Raw genomic sequence first — 24,849 nt, forward strand, 5'->3', positions numbered from 1 at the left:
TCCCTCTCGAGCCTCCCTCCCACCCTCACTATCCTACCCCTTTATGTCATCACAAAGCCCTGACCTTGTCTCCTGGTGCTATGTTGCTTCTTCCCACTAGCTATCTATTTTACATTTGGAAGTGTATATGTGTCAGTGCTACTCTCACTTTGCCCCAGCTTCCCCCACCACCCCCATATCCTCAAGTCCATTCTCTATGTCAATGTCTTTATTCCTGCCTTGCCACTAGGTTCATCAGTACCATTTTGTTTTACATTCTATATATATATATGTGTGTGTGTGTTAGAATATGGTGTTTGTTTTCCTCTTTCTGACTTACTTCACTCTGTATGACAGACTCTAGGTTCTTCCACCTCACTACAAATAATTCAATTTCATTTCTTTTTATGGCTGAGTAATATTCCATTATATATACATGCCACATCTTCTTTATACATTCATCTGTCAATGGACATTTAGGTTGCTTCCATGTCCTGGCTATTGTAAATAGTGCTGCAATGAAATTCGGGGTATATGTCTCTTTTTGAATTATGGTTTTCTCAGGGTATATGCCCAGTAGTGGGATTGCTGGGTCATCACATGGTTCTAATTTTAGTTTTTCAAGGAACCTCCATACTGTTCTCCATAGTGGCTGTATCAATTTACATTCCCACCAACAGTGCAGGAGGATTCCCTTTTTACCACACCCTTTCTACCACTAATTGTTTCTAGATTTTTTGATAATGGCCATTCTGGCAAGTATGAAGTGATGCCTCATGGTAGTTTTCATTTGAATTCCTCTAATAATTACTGATGTTGAGCATCTTTTCATGTGCCTCTTGGCCATCTGTATGTCTTCTTTATGTGCCTCTTGGCCATCTGTATGTCTTCTTTGGTGCAATGTCTATTTAGGTCTTATGTTCATTTTTTAATTGGGTCTTTATTTATATATATTTGGCACCATGAGCTCTTTGTATATTTTGGAGATTAATCCTTTGTCCATTGTTTCATTTGCTAATATTTTCTTCCATTCTGAAGGTTGTCTTTTCCTCTTGTTAATGGTTTCCTTTGCTGTGCAAAAGCTTGTAAGTTTCATCAGGTCCCATTGTTTATTTTTGTTTTTATTTCCATTACTTTAGGACATGGGTCAAAAAATAACTTGCTGTGGTTTAGGTCAAAGAGAGTTTTTCCTATGTTTTCCTCTAAGAGTTTTATTGTGTCTGGTCTTATATTTTGGTCATTAATCCATTTGGAGTTTATTTTTGTGAATGGTGTTATGTAGTGTTCTCGTTTCATTCTTTTATATGTAGCTGTCAAGTTTTCCAGCAACACTATTGAAGAGGCTCTCTTTTCTCCATTTCTACATTCTTGCCTCCTTTCTTGTAAATTAGGTGACTTTATATGTGTAGGTTTATCTCTGGGATTTATATTGTGTACCATTGATCTATATTTCTGTTTTTGTGCCAGTACCATACTGTCTTCATTACAGTAGCTTTGTAGTATAGTTTGAAGTTGGGGAAACTGATGCCTCCAGCTCCATTTTTCTTTCTCAAGATTGCTTTGGCTTATTCGGGGTCTTTTGTGTTTCCATACAAATTGTGAAATTTTTTGATCTAGTTCTGTGAAAAATGCCATTGGTAGTTTGATAGGGATTGCATTGAACTTGTAAATTGCTTTGGGTCGTATAGTCATTTTCACAATGTTGATTCTTCCAATCCAAGAACATGGTATATCTCTCCATCTTTGTATCATCTTTACTTTCTTTCATCAGTGTCTTATAATTTTCTGCATACAGGTCTTTTGTCTCCTTAGGAAGGTTTATTCCTAGGTGTTTTATTCTTTTTGTTGCAGTGGTAAATGGGAGTGTTTCCTTAATTTCTCTTTCAGATTTTTCTCTGTTAGTGTATAGGAATGCCAGATATTTCTGTGCATTAATTGTATATCCTGCAACCTTACCAAATTCATTGATTAGTTCTAGTAGTTTTCTGATGGTGTCTTTAGGATTTTCTATGTATTGTATCATGTCTTTGGCAAACAGTGACAGCTTTACTTTTTCTTTTCCAATTTGTATGTTTTAAATTTCTTTTTCATCTCTGATTGCTGTGCCTAGGACTTCCAAAACTATGTTGAATAAGAGTGGTGAGAGTGAACATCCTTGTCTATTTCCTGATCTTAGTGGAAATGCTTTCAGTATTTCACCATTGGGTATGATGTTTGCTGTGGGTTTGTCATATATGGTCTTTATTATGTTGAGGTAGGTTTCCTCTATGCCCATTTTCTGGAGCGTTTTTATCATAAATCGATGTTGAATTTTGTCAAAAGCTTTTTCTGCATCTATTGAGATGATCATGTGGTTTTTATTCCTTAATTTGTTAATATAGTGTATCACATTGATTGATTTGCGTATATCGAAGAATCCTTGCATCCCCAGGATAAATCCCACTTGATCGTGATGTATGATTGTTTTAATGTGTTGCTGGATTCTGTTTGATAGTATTTTGTTCAGGATTGTTGCACCTATGTCCATCTGTGTTATTGGTCTATAATTTTCTTTTTTGTGATATCTTTTTCTGGTTTTAGTATCAGGGTGATGGGGGCTCTATGGAATGAATTTGGAGTGTTCCTCCCTCAGCAATTTTTTGATGAATTTGAGGACTGGTTTTAGCTCTTTTCTACATGTTTGATAGAATTTGCCTGTGAAGCCATCTGGTCCTGGAGTTTTGTTAGTTGGAAGATTTTTAATTATAGTTTCAACTTCATTACTTGTGATAAGTCTGTTTATATTTTCTAATTACTTCTGGTTCAGTCTTGGAAAATTGTACCTTTCCAAGAATTTATCCATTTCTTCATGGTTGTCCATTTTATTGGCATATGGTTGTTTGCAGTAGTCTCTTATAATCCTTTGTATTTCTGCCTTGTCAGTTGTGATTTCTCCTTTTTCATTTCTAATTTTATTGGTTTTCATCCTCTCCCTTTTTTTTTCTTGATGAATCTGGCTAAGGGTTTATCAAGTTTTTTTACCTTCAACAACCAGCTTTTAGTTTTATTGATCTTTTCTATTTTTGTTCATTTGTTTGTTTCTATTTCTTTTATTTCTGTTCTGATCTTTATGATTTCTTTCCTTTCACTGGCTTTGGGTTTTCTTGGTTCTTCTTTCCCTAGGTGTAGCGTTAGATTGTTTATTTGAGATTTTTCTTGTTTCTTGAGGTGAGGACAAATTGCTATAAATTTCCCTCTTAGAACTGCTTTTGTTGCATCCCATAGGTTTTAGGTCATCGTGTTTTCATTGCCATTTGCTTCTATGTATTCTTTTATATCTTCTTTGATTTCTTCAGTTACCTCTTGGTTATTTTGTAGTGTATTGTTTAGTCTTCATGTATTTGTGTTTTTTACAGTTTTTTTTTTCCTGTAACTGATTTCCAGTCTCATTGCATTATGGTCAGAAAAGATGTTTGATATGATATCAATTTTCTTAAATTTTTCGAGGCTTTATTTGTGATGCAAGATATGATCTATCCTGGAAATGTTCCATGTGCACTTGAGAAGAAAGTGTATTCTACCACTTTTGGGTGGAATGTTCTATAAATATCAATTAAATCTGTCTGGTCTATTGTGTCATTTAAATTTTGTGTTTCGTTATTTATTTTCTGTTTGGATGATCTGTCTATTGGTAGACGTGGTGTGTTAAAATCCCCTACTATTACTGTGTTATTGTCGATTTCCCCTTTATGTTTGTTAGCATTTGCCTTATGTATTGATGTACTCCTCTGTTGGGTTCACAAATATTTATAATTGTTATATCTTCTTCTTGGATTGATCCATTGATCATTATGTAGTGTCCTTCTTTGTCCCTTGTAATAGTCTTTATTTTACAGTCTATTTTGTCTGATATGAGTATTGCTACTCTTGCCTTGCTTTGATTTCTATTTGCTTGGAATATTTTTTCCATCCCCTCACTTTCGGTCTGTATGTGTCCCTATGTCTGAAGTGTGTCTCTTGTAGACAGCACATATAGGTTTTTCTTTTTCTTTTTTTTTCTGTATCTATTCAGCTAGTCTCTGTCTTTTGGTTAGGGCACTTAATCAATTTATATTCAAGGTTATTATCAATATGTATGTTGCTATTACCATTTTCTTAATTGCTTTGTTTTTGTTCTGTGGGTCTTTTTATTCTCTTGTGTTTCCCGCCTAGAGCAGTTTGTTGTAAACCTGGGTTTGTGGTGCTGAATTATCTTAGCTTTTGTTTGTCTGAAGAACTTTTGTTTTCTCCATCGAATCTGAATGAGATCCTTGCTGGGTAGAGTAATCTTGGTTGTAGGATTTTCCCTTTCATCACTTTAAGTATATCCTGCCACTCCTTTCTGGCCTGCATAGTTTCTGTTGACAAATCAGCTGATAACCTTATGGGGATTCCTTTTTATGTTATTTTTTGCTCTTCCCTTTCTGCTTATTTCTTTGAATTTAATTTTTGTTAGCTTGATTAATATGTGTCTTGGTGTGTTTCTCCTTGGATTTATCCTGTATGGGACTCTCTGCACTTCCTGGACTTGGATGACTATTTTGTTTCCCATGTTAGGGAAGTTTTTGACTATAATGTCTTCAAATATTTTCTCAGATCCTTTCTTTCTTTCTCCTTTTTCTGGGACCCCTATAATTCGAATGTTTGTGTGTTTAGTATCATCCCAGAGGTCTCTGATGTTGTCTTAAATTCTTTTTATTCTTTTTACTTTATTCTGCTCCTTGGCAGTTATTTCCACCATTTTGTCTTCCAGCTCACTTATTTGTTCTTCTGCCTCAGTTATTCTGTTATTGATTCCTTCTATTGCATTTTTCATTTTACTTATTGTGTTTTTCATGTCTTTTTGTTCTTTAGTTCTAGTTGTTTGTTAAACATTTCTTGTATTTTCTCAATCCGTGCCTCCATTTTTTTCCCTGAGGTTCTGGATCATCTTTACTATCATTATCCTGAATTCTTTTTCAAGTAGATTGCCTATTTCCTCTTCATTTATTTGGTCTTGTAGATTTTTATCTTGCTCCTTCATCTGTGACATATTTTTTGCCATCTCATTTTTTTTTTTTTTGATGAGCGGGATTGTGTTCCTGTCTTACTGGTTGTTTGGCTAGAGGCTTCCAACACTGCAATTTGTAGGCTGTGGGCATAGCTGGCTCTTGGTGCCAATATAAGGACTGCTGAGAAACCTCACTCAGAATGAATACTTCCTGGGGTGTGAGTTTCTATGCTTTTCCAGTGGTTTGGCCTCGGAACTCTCACCACAAGCACTTTGGCCCCACCCCCAGCTTGTGAACCTCGATCCTACAAGCAGTTCACTTGGGGGTTCCTCCCGTCTCCTTGGGTGTCAAAGTCCCCAGTGTCTGCCAGATGCCCTAGTTTTGGGGAGATGCAAACCCCACTGCTTCCCATGCCACCATCTTTGCTCTGTGTCCCAAGTTATTTGTCTTTTTGATGTTGAGTTGCATGTGTACTTTGTTTATTTTGGATATTAACCCTTTATCAGTAATATCATTTGCAAATAACTTCTTCCATTCAATAGGATGCCTTTTTGTTATGTTGATAGTTACTTTCTCTATGCAAAAGCTTTTAAATTTGATGTAGTCCTATTTGTTTCTGCTTTTTTCCCTTGCTTACATAACATTATTTTTAAAAATATTTCTAAGACCAATGTCAAAGGGTGTATGCCCATATATTTTTCCTAACAGTTTTTGATTTTAAGTTTTATATCTATATCTTTAAAGGCTTTGAATTTATTTTTGTATATGGTGTGAGAAATTAATCCAGTTGTATTCTTTTCATGTAGCTATCCAGTTTTCCCAGCACCATTTATTAAAGTGGCTGCTTTTTCCCCATTGTGTATGCTTGCCTTCTTTGTCAAAGATTAATTACCCATATAAATGTAGGTTTATTTCTTGGATCTCTGTTCTAGTGCTGTGAAAAAAAATGCCACTGTTATTTTGATAGAGATTGCATTGAATCTGTAGATTGCCTTGGGTAGTATAGTCATTTTGACCATATTGGTTCTTCTAATCCAAGAACATGGTTTATCTTTCTATCTGTTTGTTTCACCTTCGATTTCTTTCATCAGTGTCTTATAGTTTTTGTAGTGCAGGTCTTTTGTCTCCTTAGGTAGGTTTATTCCTAGTATTTTATTATTTTTATTGTTATGGTAAATGGGATTGTTTCCTTAATTTTTGTTTCTGATATTTCATTGTTGGTGTATAGAAATGCAACAGATTTCTCTATATTAATTTTGTATTATACAACTTTACCAAATTCATTTATCAGTTACAGTAGTTTTTCAGTTGCATCTGAAGGATTTTCTATGTATAGTATTATGTCATCTGCAAAACGTAACAGTTTTACTTCATCCTTTCCAATTTAGTTCCTTTTAATTCTTTTTCTTGTTGGATCATTGTGGCTAGGACTTTCAATTCTATGTTGGATAAAAGTGGTGACAGTGGGCATCCTTGTTTTATTCCTTATCTTAGAGGAAATGATTTTGTCTTTTCACCATTGTGTATGATGTTGGCTGTAGGTTTGTCATATATGGACTTTGTTATGTTGAATTATGCTCCCTCCAAACCCACTTTGTGAGAGCTTTTATAATAAATGGATGTTAAATTTTGTCAAAACATTTTGACATATGATCATGATTTTTAGTTCTCAATTTGTTAATGTGGTGTATTGCATTGATTGATCTGTGGATATTTAACCATCCTGGTATCCCTGGAATAAATCTCACTTGATCATAGTGTATGATCCTTTAAATGTATTGAGTTTAGTTTGCTAATATTTTGTTGAGGATTTTTGCCTCTATGTTCATCAATGATATCAGCCTATAATTTTCTTGTTTTGTGTCATCTTTGTCTGGTTTTGGTATAAGGGTGATGCTAACTTCATAGAATGAGTTTGGAAGCCTCCCTTCCTCTTTAATGTTTTAGAATAGTTTGAGAAGGATAGGTTTTAACTCTTCTTTAAATGTTTGATAGAGTTTACCTGTGAAGCTGTCTATCCCTGGACTTGTTTGTTTGGAGGTTTTTTTTTTAAATTACTGATTCAATTTCATTAGTGGTAATGTCTCTATTCATATTTCCTATTCCTTCCTGAATCAGTCTGTACAGATTGTACTTTCTTAGGGATTTATTCATTTCTTGTAGGTTTTAAAGTTGGGGGGCATATAATTGGTCATAGTAATCTCTAATGACCATTTGTATTGCTGTGATGTCAGGTGTAATTTATCCTCTTTAATTTCTGGATTTATATATTTGGGTCCTCTGTCTTTTTCTTGATGAGTCTAGCTATAGGTTTATTAAATTTGTTTGTCTTTTAATGATATAACTCTTAGTCTCATTAATCTTTTTCTATTGCTTTTTTAGTTTCTGTTTTATTTACTTCTGCTTTTATCTTTATTATTTTTGTTTTTATTCTAGTTCCTTTAGGTGTAGGTTAGAGAGTTAATGTGAGATTTTTCTTGTTTCTTGAGGTAGGCTTATATAGTTATGAACTTCCCTCTTAGAAGTGCTTTTGCTGTGTCCCACAGATTTTGGATTGCTCTCTTTCCATTTTCCTTTGTCTCCATGTATTTTTTGATTGCCTCTTTGAGTTCTTCAATAACTCATTGGCTGTTTAGTATTATACTGTTGAACCTCCATATGTTCGTTTGTGTTTTTTGCAGTTTGTTTTTCTAGTAATTGATTTCTTGTCTCATAATGTTGTGATCAGAAAAGATGTTTGATATGGTTTTGATTTTCTTAAATATATTGAGACTTATTTTGTGACCTAGCATGTGATCTATCCTGAAGAATGTTCCATGTGCACTTGAAAAGAATGCATATTCTGCTGCTTTTGGATGAAATGTTCTATGTATTTCCATTAAGTCCATAGTCTGATGTGTCATTTAAAGCTAATATTTCCTTATGGATTTTCTGTCTGGATGTTCTGTCCATTGATGTAAGCTGGGTGTTAAATTACCATTTTTGTGTTACTGTCAATTTCTCTCTTTACATTTGTTCATATTTGCTTTATGTATTTAGGTGCTCCTTTGTTGGGTGCATATATATTTATAACTTTTATATCTACTAGTTGGATTGATATCTTTATCATTATGTAACATTCTTCTTTGTCTCTTGTTATAGTCTGTGTTATAAAGTCTATTTTTTTCTGATGTAAGTATTGCTACCCTAGCATTCCTTTTGTTTCCATTTGCATGGAATACTTTTTTCCATCTCTTCACTTTCAATCTGTGTGTGTCTTTATCTCTGCTGTGAGTCTCTTCTGGGTAACATGTATATGGGTCTTTGCTTTTCATGCTTTCAGCCACCATACATCTGATTAGAACATTTAGTACATTCATTTATTTATTTTTATTTTTTTTATTTTTTTGCAGTATGTGGGCCTCTCACTGTTTTGGCCTCTCCCATTGTGGAGCACAGGCTGTGGATACACAGGCTCAGCAGCCATGGCTCATGGACCCAGCCGCTCCACGGGATGTGGGATCTTCCTGGACCAGGGCATGAACCCGTGTCCCCTGCATCAGCAGGCGGACTCTCAACCACTGCGCCACGAGGGAAGCCCTCCATTTTTATTTATTTATTTACTTATTTATTTTATTTATTTATTTATTTTTGTGGTACATGGTCCTCTCACTGTTGTGGCCTCTCCTGTTGCAGAGCACAGGCTCTGGACGTGCAGGCTCAGCAGGCCCAGCTGAGCTGGGCCACAGGCTCATGGGCCCAGCTGCTCTGTGGCATGAGGGATCTTCCCGGACCAGGGCACGAACCCATGTCCCCTGCATCAGCAGGCAGACTCTCAACCACTGTGCCACCAGGGAAGCCCCCTCCATTTATTTTTAAAGTAATTATTTATAGTTTGTACATATTGCCATTTTTAATTGTTTTCTTGTTTTTTTGTAGTTTTTTACCCTGTCTTCTTTTGTTCTCTTCTTATTTGATAACAATTTTTTAGTGTTATGCTCCAATATCTTTATTTTTTAGTGTGTTACTATTCCAGGTTTTAGGTTTGTGGTTACCATAAGGTTTAGGTATAACTATATATATATATATATATATATATATATACACACACACACACACACACACACACACACACACACACACACACACGTATATACATGTGTATACACATACATATAAATGATTAAGTTGATAATAACATAATCTCTTAAGTGTGAACACATTCTAACAACTCTGAATTTTTACTTCACCTCCCAAGTTTCACATTTTTAACCTCATATATCACATCTTTTTTTGGTGCATCCCTTATCTATTTATTGTGGATATAGATGCTTTCACTACTTTTGACCTTTAACCTTCTTACCTGCTTTATAAGTGGTTGATCTACTACCTTTACTTTGTGTTTACCTTTACCAATGAGATATTTTTTCTTTCATAAGTATCAGGTCTAATTGTGGTGTTTCCTTTCCCACTCAGAGAAGTCCCTCTAAGTTTTTTTGTACAGCTGATTTAGTGATGACGAACTATTTTAGTTTTGCCTGCCTGTAAAACTCTGTTTCTCTCCTTCAAAGCTGAATGGTAGATTTGCTGGTGAGAGTACTTTTGGTTGTAGATTTTTTTCCTTTCATCACTTTAAATATATTATGGCACTGTTTTCTGGTCTGCAGTGTTTGTGTTGAAGTCAGCTGATAGTATTATGGGAGTTTCCTTTTATGTAATCAATTGTTTTTCCCTTGTTACTTTTAAGAGTCTCTCATTATGTTTATTTTTTGTCACTTTAATTATAATTGTTTTAATGTGGACCTCTTTCGGTGCATCTTGTTTGGGTCTCCCTGTGCTTCTTAGACCTGCATATTTGTTTACTTTCCTAGGTTAGGGAAGTTTTCAAATATGTCTTTGAAAAGGTTTTCTCCCCATTTCTCCTCTCTCTTCAGACCCCTCTAATGTAAATGTTAGTATGCTTGATCTTGTCCCAGAGGTTTTGTAGGCTATCCTCATTTTTAAAAATTACTTTTTCTGTTTTCTGTTGAGCTTGGGTGATTTCCCCTACTCTGTTCCATTTCTCTGATCCATTCCTTTCTATCATCTGATCTATTGTTGAGTCCTTCTAGTGTATTTTTTGTTTCAGTTATTATATTCTTCTGCTCTGCTTAGTTCTTCTATTTTCTAGTTCTCTGTTAAAATTCTCACTGTATGTATCCATTCTTATCCAGAGTTCATTGAGCATCTTTATGATGCTTGAACTCTTTTTTGGGTTCATTGCTTATCTCCACATTGCTTAGTCCTTCTGTAGTTTTGTTCCTTTATTTGAAACATATTCCCCTGCCTCCTCATTTTGCCTAATTCTCTGCGTTTATTTCTAAGTATTAGGTAGGTCAGTTATGTTCCCAATCTCAGAGAAGTGGCCTTACATAGGAGACATCTTACGGGGTTCAGCAGCATACTTCCCTCTCATCACCTGTGTCATATGCTCTGAGTTTGCCCCCTATGTGGGCATCATGGGCCTTTCTTTTGTGGTGGGACTGACTGCTTCTGATATGCTCGTAAGCAAAGCTGGTCCCAACCAGGGTGGCTTCCAGGCCCTGCCTCATGAAGTGGCTGCTGGCTTACTGCTTGGCAGGGCAATGTTACCCTGGTGGCTGGCTGTAAGACCAAGCTCCTTTCAAATACTACCTCTGCACTGGGACTCGGCACATGTAAGTGTCTGCATGTGCTCTTTAATAGTGGAGTCTGTTTCCTACAGCCCTCAAGCTCACCCATATGCAAGCCTCACTGGCTTTCAATGCCAGGCATTCTGGGGGCTTGTCTTCACAGTGCAAGCTCCCCAGTCTGGAGACCCTGATGTGGCGCTCAGGCCCCTTGCTCCTCAATGATAACCTTTGCAATTGTGATTATCTTCCTGTTTTTGGGTCACTTCTCTGGGGGTGTGGGTCCTGACTTACCATGTCTCTGCTCTTCATACCCAATCTCTCTGTTTTTTTTTTTTTTTTACCTTTAGGTGTGGAAATTTTTTTCTGCTAGTTTTCAGATAGTTTTTTCACAAAGAGTTGCTCTATAAATAGCTGTAATTTTGGTGTGCCCATGGGAGGAGGTGAGCTCAGCGTCTTCCAACTCCACTATCTTGGCCACATAAATTCCTCAAATTTCTTAAATATTTCCCAATATGACATGGTTCAGGACATTTTTTTCCCTCTCCTCTTCTTACGCACAACTGAATCAAGTATTTCAGGAAGAAACTGATGACTCCAAGATGCTTGCCTTGAATACTGGGATTCTTGCAGTGCATCTTAGTGTTTTATTCCACTATGGCCCTGAAAACAATCCAGGAATATGCCAAACCCTTGCAATTAACCTGAAGATCAAAGGGAAGTAACTGTAGCTCTTAGACAAATATCTGGAAAACAACATAGAAATATCTTCAGAGAGGTAAAATTTGATTCCCTGGATATGTTTTCTATCACCTTTGATATATCTGTCTTATACCCACATTTAACCTTAGTTTGTACATTAAGTTTAAAATAATATTTTAAATTTTATAACATACTTTATACTACTTAAAATTCTGTAAGAAGTATTATAACATTTAACCCTTACAGTAGCCCTTTAAGACAGGTAGGTTTTATACCTTCCCTAATAAAACCACGCGATTAATCTCTTGATTTGTACAATATTGCTTTATGGAGTTCACAGTATGTTGGTGGAGACAGTCATTGACCATTTAAACACAATAATAAATATAAAATTATAAGCAAATAGGCCCTCTTAAAGGAAAAAATACGGTTCTATGAAAGCATAGAGAAAGGGCTGACAGACTGGAGCATCTGGGAAGGCTTCTCTGTGGAAGTGATCACTGAACTAAGAGCTAAAGAATAAAAAGGAGTGGGGATGTGTTCAGAGAATGCTCATCCCAATAGAGGGAAGAATAGTACAAAAGGCATGATGATGCATCCTGAGAATTGAAGGGACGCCTAATGCTGAAGCAGAGAAAACAAGAGAGAACATGAGATGAGATGTGAATACTAAGCTAGATAGTGATATGAACATTCAAGTTTTTTTTATACCTCATTAGATTTAAATCACAAGAGAAATAGGAAGCCACTAAAATATTTAAATCAGGGCTACATATTGATCAAATTTGTTTTTAAAAATATTATCCTGGCTGGACTGTGATGTAAATATTGGAGGGGCCAGAATAGATTTCAGGAGATTATTTAATATTATCCACATTTTATAGATGAGGAAAACAGAATTTACATTTTCTAACAGAACAAGAAAATATCTGTAGCTTAATGTAATATAATGACTCTCTCATTCATTCATTTATTCACTCAGTATCACTAGCCATTATGCTAAAAGATAGATATGCAGTGGTTACTTTCCTCCTGGAGGTCATTGTCTAGCTAGAAATAATGACATTAAACGAAAAATTACAAACAGAATTATTTCCTTACAAACTGTGGTAAGCTGTGAACCAAAAGAGAAGAGTGCTATGAAACTCTGTAACTGAGAAGACAGTGCCAACATACTTGAATAAGGTCTTCAGGGGAAAACTTTCTCAGGAGCAGATATGGTGTTTGAGACATAAAGTGTAAAAAGAAAAAAAAATTATGAAAGTTATTTTCAGGCAAAAGGAAGAGAATGTGCAAAGTCCATAAGGAAGGAAAGAAATTGTCATGAATGATGACTGGTAAAGAGCCTAGTGTGCAGGAGGAAATGTAATAAGATATGAGATCAGAGAGATAAGTAGAGGTCATATCATATAGGACACAGGAGGCCAAGGTAAGGAGTTTGTGTTTTATTCTTAGTTCAAATCCAAGGCAGGTGCTTAGCACAGTGCTTGACTCTTAGTGGATGACTAAAACACACTTATCAAATCTATGTATAAGAGAGACATTATGAGGTTTAGGGGAGTGTAAGAGAAGAAATAAAACTTTCAAAGTATAGGGCAGGCATACGTATTTGTAGTTAGAGGATAAGGATCCAAGAGGGAGGGAATGCTTAAAGGTACAGGAGGAAATACTTAAAACGAATAAGGTTTGGAGGAAGTAGGAGGGTACTGGCAGAGAGATCATCCTTGGAAAGGAAGAGGAACACCCCCTCCACTGAAATAGTTCCCTTCAACAAATATTCGTTTGTGTTGTGCTGTAGTGAGTCAGATCCTACCAGCTTGAGAGAGCTCATTGTCCATTTCTTCCCATAATCTTAAAATGATGGGAGTATTAACACTGCAGATATTGACAAATAGTACAAATTAGAACTTTTAATTCACTGACTCATTATTGCACTTATCTCTTGCCAGGTTCTAGGCTACCACTTATTGGTTACTGTTTATTAATTTTTATGCCAGCAATTATACACAAGGTGATTTTCATTTAGTATCTCATTTATTCCTTACAACTTCCCCCTTTGTCAAATAATGTTACTATCTCCCATTTTATAGATGAGGAAACTGAGTTAATGTGCTCCCAAGTGAGATGAAAGTGAGTTCAACACAGGTCTGAGTCAAAGCCTATTCCCTCTTAAATCTCTACAATCCCTGCTATATAGATACCATAACAGTTCGCAACTTTTAAGTGCTCAAATTGGAGTGTGCACAGGATGCAATTATGGCACAAAAGAGGAAAACTTAGGCCAGTTAAAATGGGGTTGGGGACAATGCAAAGTGTTAGCATAGTAGAGGGAGCATCTAAATCAAATTGAGTTATCAGAGAAGGTTTTCTGGAGGAAATGACATTTGAAGTGAATCTTAGGGAACAAGGATGCATTAAGTGCAGGGATAGTGCAAGAGAATTCCAGGCAGAAGAAGAGGGATATGGTGTCAGCAAGAACCACAAGGAGTTAAAAAAATCACTGGAGTATGAGGCTGAAGAGGGAGGAAGGAACCAGGTGAGGAAAACCTATAAGCCATGCTAGGGAGTTCGAACTTTATCTTGTAAGCAGTGGAAAATACCTGAAATTTTGTATGCAAAGGATGTTTAAATTATTAAATTATATAGGTGAAGATGGCATTAATGTATAGGATGGATTTGAAGGAAGCCAATACAAAAACTTGTCATTTGTTCATTAATATAAATGCCTAATATATGTCTGACAGTGTTAATTTGTGGGGACACAATGATGAACAAAAATGGCATGCTCTCTACCCTCATAGAATATGTTATAAGAGGGAGAAACTATAGTTATTTAAATGGTCACACAAATAGGTTTATAATTACAACTTTTGGTAAGAGCTATGAAAGAATAATAAGTGTGACAAAAGCTCATTTAACAGAGGATGCTGTCATAGTGTCTGGGGTCAAGGAAGGCTTTCCAAGGAAGTTAACTTTGAACTGAGATAATAAGTAGGTGTTAACTTGGTAAGGAGAAATAAAAGCTCATTCCAAGCAGAAAGGACAGCATATGTGAAGGCCCTGGGATTAAGAGAAAGCATAATCCATTTAAGAAACTAAAAAGAAGGCCTAAGTGGAAGGAACATTGAGTGAAATGGAATATGGTGTAAGATGAGGCTGGAAAATCAGACAGGAGCCAGACTGTTAGGCCTACTAGGCCATGGTAGGGAATTTAAGGCAATAATCTATAAGCCTCACCATGGTTTAAGATCTATTCAAATAGAGACAGTTTCATTGAAAATCAATCAAGGGCCTTGTTGATGGTAGGCATACTGCCCCAATTCCACTTCACTCCTGCACTAGCAATATAGCCACTAGTATGGATACATATGTAGACTTTTGGCATAGCCATAGAAAACATTTCCCTATGGGGTAGAACTTCTGGAAGCCCCAGGTTTATTCCCTTTGTACCATATGAAACAGGTCTGTATTCTAAACCTGATCCGTTATTATCAGTAAACAGAGCCTTTCCTGAGACTAGAATAAGTGACAGGGTTAGGAAGGAAGAGGGCAGGCAAGAACTGGGTGACTAGTTGGGTTAGAATGAAGAGGCAGAGCATACTTTACACACTTCACCATCTTGTCAATGGTAATATCTGGCTACTGAGGGTCTGTATCTCTAAATCTCCTTTGGCTGGAGTTCACCATGCCAGACATCCAAACTGAAGTGGAAATGGTTCGTTACATCAATTTTCCTGGATATACCTTCTGAGCATTTAGAAACAGCAGAGATAAGACACAGACTGTGCTAATGCATTTAGGATATGAAAGGTACACATTCCTAGGCTGCCACTGACAGAGAAGGCATTGTTCTTACACTGGGGACACTAATTAAAGAGTGTTCCCAAAACAGCAAAGAATACAATACTTGATGCATGTTCAATCAGCATTTTCAGAGAACCCTGGCAGTGGGTGAAAGGGGTCTTTGAAGCAAAAATGAGGGGCTTAGCTTACTTGCATGGTCTTGATTATTAAAACACGTGCCAATGATAAGTTTTATTTTTCTCCTTTAAATTCCTAGAAGGAAAGCTTATTTCTTGCTTTTTTTCAAAGTTTTTGAAAAGCCTTAATAAAAGAGAGAGATGAATTTATTTTTGAGAAGTTCTGTTCCTATCATAATATTCACCCAAGCTATCCACATGTTGGGATGAAGGTTCTGATTCTGCAGAAACAGCAGTAGAAAAAAGGAAGCTAAAAGAAAAACCAGAAGATTATAATATGAGCCTCTCATACACTGTTTTTGGAAGTCACAATGCCTACAGTCCATCCAGAGGATGATTTATCACAAAACCATTAAAGGTGTTTGTATGTTGGCTCCAAATTATTAGTACTTCCTTTAGATCTGGGCAAAGGGGGATCCTGCCTTAGGCCGCACACCATATAGGGCCCTGTACTTTGCAGTGCCTTTCTAGGAATTAAAAAAAAAAAACCCTCCAGGACCTAAAAACTACTGGACAAACAGAGCCATCCAAACAAGGTGTCCTGAGCCCAGCTTGGTCCCATGTATATCCAGGACGCCAGATTCCTATCCCAAATTTCCCAAGTCCTCTTCTCATGGCTGGGGCTAGCTGAATTGATAGCGCTATGTGAACTCTGCACCCAAAGCCTACATAAGACCTGCATGGGTCCTAGTCCCTGTTTTATCCCTTCAGGGTACCCTATTTATTCCACACATGGACATGGCTAGATGCCTCAAGGATCTTCAGAATTTCTGACTATGAGGGCTCCAAGATGTACATCTCTGGGGATTTTCCAGGACCCTCAGGAACAGGCTCCAATTCCAGGTGGGTGGTTTGGTAAGTGGATCGTCTGGTTAACATTGTATTTCTTTTGTGGGACAGAATGACACTAGGCTACCACGATGGTGATGACATGTTGATTTGGGATTATTCTCATGAAAGACATGTGAAAAGTTTATAGCTCTGGGCTACTGAAAGTCCAACAACAACCCTTGGGCTTGAACCACATGTGTAGGCTCATGCATTGGTTCCCATCCATCCATGTTCTAACTGCAGTGCTGCCTCCAGTCAAGAGTGATGGGGGTGGTAGCAGACAGCCCTTGTCTTTTGTGCCTCCCACTCCTGGGAATCAATGTTGTCACTCCAACTCCTCTATAGGCTCCACACAATGTATCAGGCAGTCCTGCAGGGGTGGCTACAACTACTTATTCTGAAGACTTTTGACACTGCTGCTTCCAAATGCCAATGGGTCCTTCAGGTAGATTTATGCTCTTGTTTCTTATAGATGCAGTAATTTTGTGCTCTCCCAAGTTAGTCTTAAGCCATGCTAGATAAGGGACAGAGATTTATTGCAAAAATAGGACTGTTCCTTTTGCTCTGCCCATGTAACCCACTAATTCTCCTTCCTGATTGCAATGTGTTGAAGGTAAGAGGACAGTCAACATACAAAGGATACAATGATTGCAGCTTAAAGTGTTCAAGGGCAGACATGGCTAAAAATGTGTTGTTCTACATTTACACTATAAAATTCCAAAATCCAAGATTTTATCCTAAGCATATAATTACAGATGGATAGATATATTTGTCTGCAAAACTACTTTTGTTTATCATAGCATTATTAAGAAGAATGTTAAATTGAAAAGTAAAATCATCTAACAAAGGAAGATGTTAAATAAATTATGGGACATTTTAAAACTTGGAGTATAGTTCCTTTACAATGTTGTGTTAGTCTTTGCTCTACAGCAAAGTGAATCAACTATACATATACATATATCTCCTCCTCTTAGGATTTCCTTCCCATTTAGGTCAACACAGAGCCCTGAGTAGGGTTCCTTGTACTATACAGTAGGTTGTCATTAGTTATCTCTTTTATACATGATAGTGTATATATGTCAATCCCAATCTCCCAATTTATTCCACCCCCCTTTTCCCCCTTGGTGTTGATACACTTGTTCTCTAAGTCTGTGTTTCTATTTCTGCTTTGCAAATAGGTTCATCTGTACATTTTTCTAGATTCTACATATATGCATTAATATATGATATTTGTTTTTCTCTTTCCGACTTACTTCATTCTGTATGACAGTCTCTAGGTCCATCCACATTTCTGCATATGGCACAATTTCGTCACTTCCTATGGCTGAGTTATATACCATTGTATATATTTACCACATCTTCTTTATTCATTCCTCTGTTGATGGACATTTAGGTTGCTTGCATGTCCTGGCTATTGTAAATAGTGCTGTAACGAACATTGGGGTGCATATATATATATATATATATATATATATTTAATTATGGTTTCTCAGGGTGTATGCCCCAGAGTGGGATTTCTTGGTCATATGGTAGTTCTATTTTTAGTTTTCTAAGGAACCTCCATACTGTTCTCTATAGTGGCTCTATCAATTTACATTCCCAGCAACAGTGTATGAGGGTTCCCTTTTCTCCACACCCTCTCCATAATTTATTAATTGTAGAGATTTTGATGATGTCCATTCTCACTGGTGTGAGGTGATATCTCATTGTATTTTCAATTGGCATTTCTCTAATAATTAGTGATGTTGAGCACCTATCTTTTCATGTGCCATTTGGTTATCTGTATGTCTCCTTTTAGGGAAGTGTCTATTCCAGTCTTCTGCCCATTTTGTGATGGTGCTTTTTGTTTGTTTTTTTGATATCAAGCTGCATAAGCTGTTTGTATATCTTGGAGATTAATCCCTTGTCAGTTGCTTCATTTGAAAATATGTTCTCCCATTCTGAGGGTCACCTTTTAGTCTTGTTTATGGTTTCTTTTGCTGTGCAAAAGCTTTTAAGTTTAGTGGGTCCCATTTGTTTATTTTTGTTTTATTTTCATTATTTTGGAGTTGGGTCAAAATGATCTTGCTGTGATTTATGTCAAAGAGTGGTGTTCTGCCTATGTTTTATAGTGTCTGGCCTTATATTTAGGTCTTTAATCCATTTTGAGTTTATTTTTGTGTATGGTGTTAGGGAGTGTTCTAATTTCATTCTTTTACATGTAGCTGTCTAGTTTTCACAGCACCATTTATTGAACAGACTGTCTTTTACCCATTGTATATTCATGTCTCCTTAGGTGACTATAGGTGTGTGGGTTTATCTCTGGGCTTTCTATCCTGTTTCATTGATCCATGTTTCTGCTTTTGTGCCAGTACCATACTGTCTTGATAACTGTAGATTTGTAATATAGTCTGAAGTCAGGGAGACTGACTCTTCCAGCTCCGTTTTTCTTTCTTAAGATTGCTTTGGCCATTCGGGGTCCTTTGTATTTCCATATAAATTGCAAAATATTTTTTCTAATTCTGTGAAAAATGCCATTGGTAATTTGATAGAAATTGCATTGAACCTGTAGAATGCTTTGGGTAGTATAGTCATTTTCACAATACGGATTCTTCCAATCCAAGAACATGGTATATCTCTCCATCTGTTTGTGTCATCTTTCATTTCTTTCCTCAGTATCTTACAGTATTCTGGGTACAGGTTTTTTGCCTGCTTAGGTAGGTTTATTCCTAAGTATTTTCTTATTTTTGTTGCAATGGTAAATGGGATTGTTTCCTTAATTTCTCTTTCTGATCTTTTGCTGTTAGTGTATAGGAGTGCCAGAGATTTCTGTGTATTAATTGTATATCCTGCTAATTTACTAAATTCATTGATTAGCTCTAGTAGTTTTCAGGTGGCATCTTTAGGATTTTCTATGTATATTATCAGTTCTGCAAACAGTGACAGTTTAAATTTTTCCATTTCAATCTGGATTTATTTTATTTCTTTTTCTTCTCTGATAGCCATGGCTAGGACTTCCAAAACTATGCTGAATAATAGTGGCGACAGTGGACATCCCTGTCTTGTTCCTGATCATAGAGGAAACACTTTCAGTTTTTCACCTTTGAAAATGATGTCTGCTGTGGGCTTGCGTTCATTATGTTGAGGTAGGTTCCATCTGTGCTCACACAATGGAGAGGTTTTATTATAAATGGGTGTTGAATTTTGTCAAAAGCTTTTTCTGCATCTTTTGAGATGATCATATGATTTTCATTCTTCAATTCGTTAATATGGTGTATCACATTGATTGATTTGCATATATTGAAGAATCCTTGCATCCCTGGCATAAATTCCATGTGATCATGATATATGATTCTTTCAATGTGTTGTTGGATTCTGTTTGCTAGTATTTGTTGAGCATTTTTATTCTACGTTCATCAGTGATATTGGTCTGTAGTTTTCTTGTGATATCTTTATCTGGTTTTGGTATCAGGGTGATGGTGGCCTCATAGAATGAGTTTGGAGGTGTTATGACCTCTGCAAATTTTGGAAGAGTTTGAGAAAGGTGTGTGTTAGCTCATCTCTAAATGTTTGATATAATTTGCTGTGAAGCCATCTGGTCCTGGACTTTTGTTTATTGGAAGATTTTAAATTACGTTTTCAATTTCATTACTTGTGACTGATCTGTTCATATTTTCTATTTCTCCCCCGTTCAGTCTTGGAAGGTTGTACCTAAGAATTTGTCCATTTCTTCCAGGTTTTCCATTTTATTGGCATATATTTGCTTGTAGTAGTCTTTCATGATCCTTTGTATTTCTGTGGTGTTAGTTGAAATTTCTCCTTTTTCTTTTCTAATTTTATTGATTTGAGTCATCTTCCTTTTTTTCTTGATGACTCTGGCTAAAGGTATATCAATTTAGTTTATCTTCTCAAAGAACCAGCTTTTAGTTTCATTGACCTTTGTCATTGTTTATTTCATTTCTATTTCATTTATTTTTCCCCTGATTTTTATGATTTCTTTCCTTCTATTGACTTCCGTTTTTTTTTTTAATTCTTCTTTCTAGAGTTGCTTTAGGTGTATGCTTGTCTTTTATTTGAAATTTTTCTTATTTCTTGAGGTAGGATGGTATTGTTATAAACTTCCCTCATAGAACTGTTTTGCTGCATTCCATAGGTTTCAGGTCATCATGTTTTCATTGTCATTTGTTTCTAGGTATTTTTTTATTTCCTCTATGATTTCTTCAGTGATCTCCTGGTTATTTAGTAGCATAAAGTTTAGCCTCTGTGTGTTTGTGTTTTCTACATTTTTTTCCTGTAATTGATTTCTAATCTCATGGCATTGTGTTTGGAAAAGAATGCTTGATAAAATTTCAATTTTCTTAAACTTACTGAGGCTTGATTTGCGACCCAAGATGTGATCTATCCTGGAGAATGGTCAGTGTGAACTTGAGAAAAATTTATTCTGCTTCTATCTGATGGAATGTACTATTAATATCAATTAAGTATATCTTGTCTAACATTTCATTTAAAGCATGCATTTCCTTATTAATTTTCTGTCTGGCTGAACTGTTCATTGGTGTAAGTGTGGTGATAAAGTCCTACACTATTATTGTGTTACTGTCAATTTCCTCTTTTATGGTTTTTAGTATAAGTTTTATGTATTGAGGTGCTCCTATGTTGGGTGCATAAATATTTACAATTGTTATATCCTTTCCTTGGATTGATCCCTTGATTGTTATATTTTGTCCCTCCTTGTCTCTTGTATCAGTCTTTATTTTAAAGTCTATTTTGTCTGATATGAGTGTTTCTACTCCATCTTTCTTTTGATTTCCAATATAATGGAATATATTTTTCCATCCCCTTACTTTCAGTCTGTATGTGTCCCTAAATCTGAAGTTGCTCTCTTGTAGACAGCATATATACGGGTCTTGTTTTTGTAACCATTCAGCCAGTCTGTGTTTTTTGGTTGGAGCACTTAATCCATTTATATTTAAGGTAATTATCGATATGTATGTTCCTACTACCATTTTATTAATTGATTTGGATTTGTTTTTGTAAGTCTTTTTCTTCTCTTATGATTCCTACCTAGAGAATTTCCTTTAGCATTTGTTGTAAAGCTGGTATGGTGTCACTGAATTCTTTTAGCTTGTGCTTGCCTGTAAAGCTTTTGGTTTCTCTGTTGAATCTGCATGAGATCCTTGTTGGTTAGAGTAATCTTCATTATAGGTTTTCCCCTTTCATTGCTTTAAATGTATCCTGCCACTCCCTTCTGGCCTGCAGAATTTCTGCTGAAAACTCAGCTGATAACCTTATGGGGATTCCCTTGTATGTTATTTGTTGCCTTTCCATTGCTGCTTTTAATATTTTTTCTTTGTATTTAATTTTTGATAGTTTGATTAATATGTGTCTTTGTGTGTTTCTCTTTGGGTTTATCCTGTATGGGATTGTCTGTGCTTCCTGGACCTGAGTGGCTATTTCCTTTCCCAAGTTAGGGAAGTTTTTGACTATAATCTCTTCAAATATTTTCTTAGACACTTTCTCCTTCTCTTCTTTTTCTGGGAACCCTATAAATCAAATATTGTTGAGTTTAATTTTGTGCCAGGGGTCTCTGAGACTGTCCTTATTTCTTTTCATTCTTTTTTCTTTATTCTGCTCCTTGGCAGTTATTTCCACCATTCTATTTTCCAGCTCACTTATTCATTCTTCTGCCTCAAGTTATTCTGCTAGGGCTTCCCTGGTGGCGCAGTGGTTGAGAGTCCACCTGCCAATGCAGGGGACACGGGTTTGTGCCCCAGTCTGGGAAGATCCCACATGCTGCGGAGTGGCTGGGTCCGTGAGCCATGCCCACTGAGCCTGCGTGTCTGGAGGCTGTGCTCCACAATGGGAGAGGACACAACAGTGAGAGGCCCGTGTACCACACACACAAAAAAAGTAAGTTATTCTGCTAGTGTATTTTTCATTTCAGTTATTGTGTTATTCATCACTGTTTGTTTGTTCTTCAGTTCTTCAATGTCCTTGTTAAACATTTATTGTATTTTCTCAGTCTATGCCTCCATTCTATTTTTGAGATTTTTGCATCATCTATCATTACTCTGAATTCTTTTTCATGTAGTTTGCCTAGTCTTGTAGGTTTTTACCTTGTTCTTTTATCTGTAACATATTCTCTGTCATCTCATTTTCTTGATAGGTGTGGTTGTGTTCCTGTCTGGCTGGTTGTTGGCCTGAGGTGTCCCACTCTGGAGCTTGCAGGCAGCTGTGTGGAGCGAGGTCTTGGTGCCAAGATGAGGACCTTCAGGAGAACTCACAAAGATTAATATTCCCTGGTGCCTTAAGTTCTCTGTTATTCCATCAGCTCGGACTTGGTGTTCCCACCACAGAAGTTCAGGCCTGACTCCTGGGCCAGTTGCACAGGGACTCCTCCCATCCCCCTAGGTGTCCAAGGTCCTCCATCAATGCTTGGCAGGTGTTCTGTGAGAACCACTGTGGTGCACTCTTGGTGCACTTGTGAGGAGATGCAAACTCCATGTCCTCCTATTCCACCATCTTGAAATTATGTGATTAAATATTAAGTAGCCATAATGATTGTGTTTATAAAGAAATAAAATAAGTTTTGAAAATGCTTATGGTGTGATGTTAAATAAAAGTTATGGGAAGTAAAATTATATATGAAGTATGAATTCAATGTAAATAAAATCTGCACAGTAAAAATTAAATTTCTTAAGAAAAAAATGCTAAAATATTAACACCTATGGATAGTGGGATTATGGATGATATACTTTTTTTCTTTTTTATTTAACTTTTGTGTGCTTTATATATAAGGAGCACATATTACTTTAATTTTTAGAAAAAAGCACAGTTTAAATTCAAGTTTAAGCAAGACTTGTCCTAGCTTTTATAAAAATATGATAAAATTATGCTAAAATATTGCAATTCCACCACAGTAGAAGATCTTGGTTTATTAAAGACTCTGACTCTTTCGGTTTTTAAGCTTGGACAAACCACTTTACCCTTTTGGATCTGTTTCCTCAGTGGTTGCAATGGACTAACAGTGTCCCTCTCAAATTCATGTGTTGAAGACCTAATCCCCAATGTGGCTTTATTTAGAGTAAGGAAGTAATTCATGTTAAATGAAGTCATTAGGTTAAGGCCCTGATCCAATAGGATTAGTGCCCTTATAAGAGATATCAAAGAACTCAAACTCTCTCCACGATATGAGAACACAGTAAGAATGTGGAGTCCATAAGCCAGGAAGAGACATCTCATCAGAAACTAAGCATACTGATACCCTGATCTCAAACTGCAACCTACAGAAACTGATAAAAATAATTTATCTTGTTTAAGCCATCCAGTCAGTAATACTTTGTTATAACAGCCATAGAAGAATAATATATTGGTAAAATAGAAATGAGAATACAGGAGAAGTTTCAAGATGGCAGAGTAAATGGACGTGAGCTCAACTCTTCTTACAAAAACAACAAAACCACAACTAGAACACAGCCTGAAGGGGGCTAGTGCACCACAACTAGGGAAGAGGGAGTCTGGGAAAAAGTCTGGACCTGCCTAAGAGGCAAGAGACCACTGTTTTGGGGTGGGTGAAGAGAGGGGATTCAGGGCACCATCTAAATGAGCTCCAGAGATGGGCACGAGCCACGGCTATCAGCATAGACATCAGAGATGTGCATGAGATGCTAAGAATGCTGCTGCAGCCATCACAAAGCCTGTGTACAAGCACATATCAATATCCACACCTCCCCTCCTGGGAGCCTGTTTAGTCTGCCACAGCCAGGGTCCTGTGATCCAGAGACAACTTCCCCAGGAGAACACATGGCATGCCTCAGGCTGTTGAAACGTCATGCTGGCCTCTGCTGCCACAGGCTTGCCCCAAATTCTGCATTCTTTACCCCTCCCTCCCTTGTCCTGAGTGAGCCAGAGCCCCATAATCAGCTGCTACTTTAACCTCGTCCTGTCTGAGCAAGGAACAGATGCCCTCATGAGACCTACACACAGAGGCAGGGACAAATCCAAAGCTGAACCCCAGGAACTGTGCAAAGAAAGAAGACAAAGGGAAATTTCTCCCAGCAGCCTCAGGAGCAGCAGATTAAGTCTCCACAATCAACTTGATGTACCCTACATATCTGGAATACCTGAATAGACAATGAATCATCCCAAAACTGAGGTGGTAGACTTTGTGTGATTTTGTCTGTATAGATTTGCTTTTACCATTTGTCCTAGGATGTTCTGTCTATTTTTTTTTAGTATAGGTTTTAGCACTTCTTATCATTGGTGGATTTGTTTTTTGGTTTGGTTGCTCTCTTCTTTCTTTTTTTAAATACTTTTTAATATTTTTTAATAACTTTATATTATATTATTTTTTCTTTCTTTCTTTCTGTTTTTCTCCTCTTCCTTCTAAGCCGTGTGGCTGACAGGGTCTTGGTGTTTGGCTGGGTGTCAGGCCTGTGCCTCTGAGGTGGGAGAGCCGAGTTCAGGACATTGGTCCACCAGAGACCTCCTGGCTCCATGTAATATCAAACAGAGAAAGCTCCCCAGGAGATGTCCATCTCAATGCGAAGAAACAGCTCCACTGAATGACCAGTAAGCTACAGTGATAGACACCCTATGACAACCAACTACCAAGACAGGAACACAATGACATTCATGAGCAGAGTGGTGGCCTAAAATCATAACAGGGTCACAGAAACCTCAAAACAAGCCACCAGATACCATCCTCCCCACCAGAAAGACAAGATCAAGCCTCATCCACCA

Source organism: Lagenorhynchus albirostris, chromosome X, assembly GCF_949774975.1.
Source record: "Lagenorhynchus albirostris chromosome X, mLagAlb1.1, whole genome shotgun sequence".
Taxonomy (NCBI): Eukaryota; Metazoa; Chordata; class Mammalia; order Artiodactyla; family Delphinidae; genus Lagenorhynchus; species Lagenorhynchus albirostris.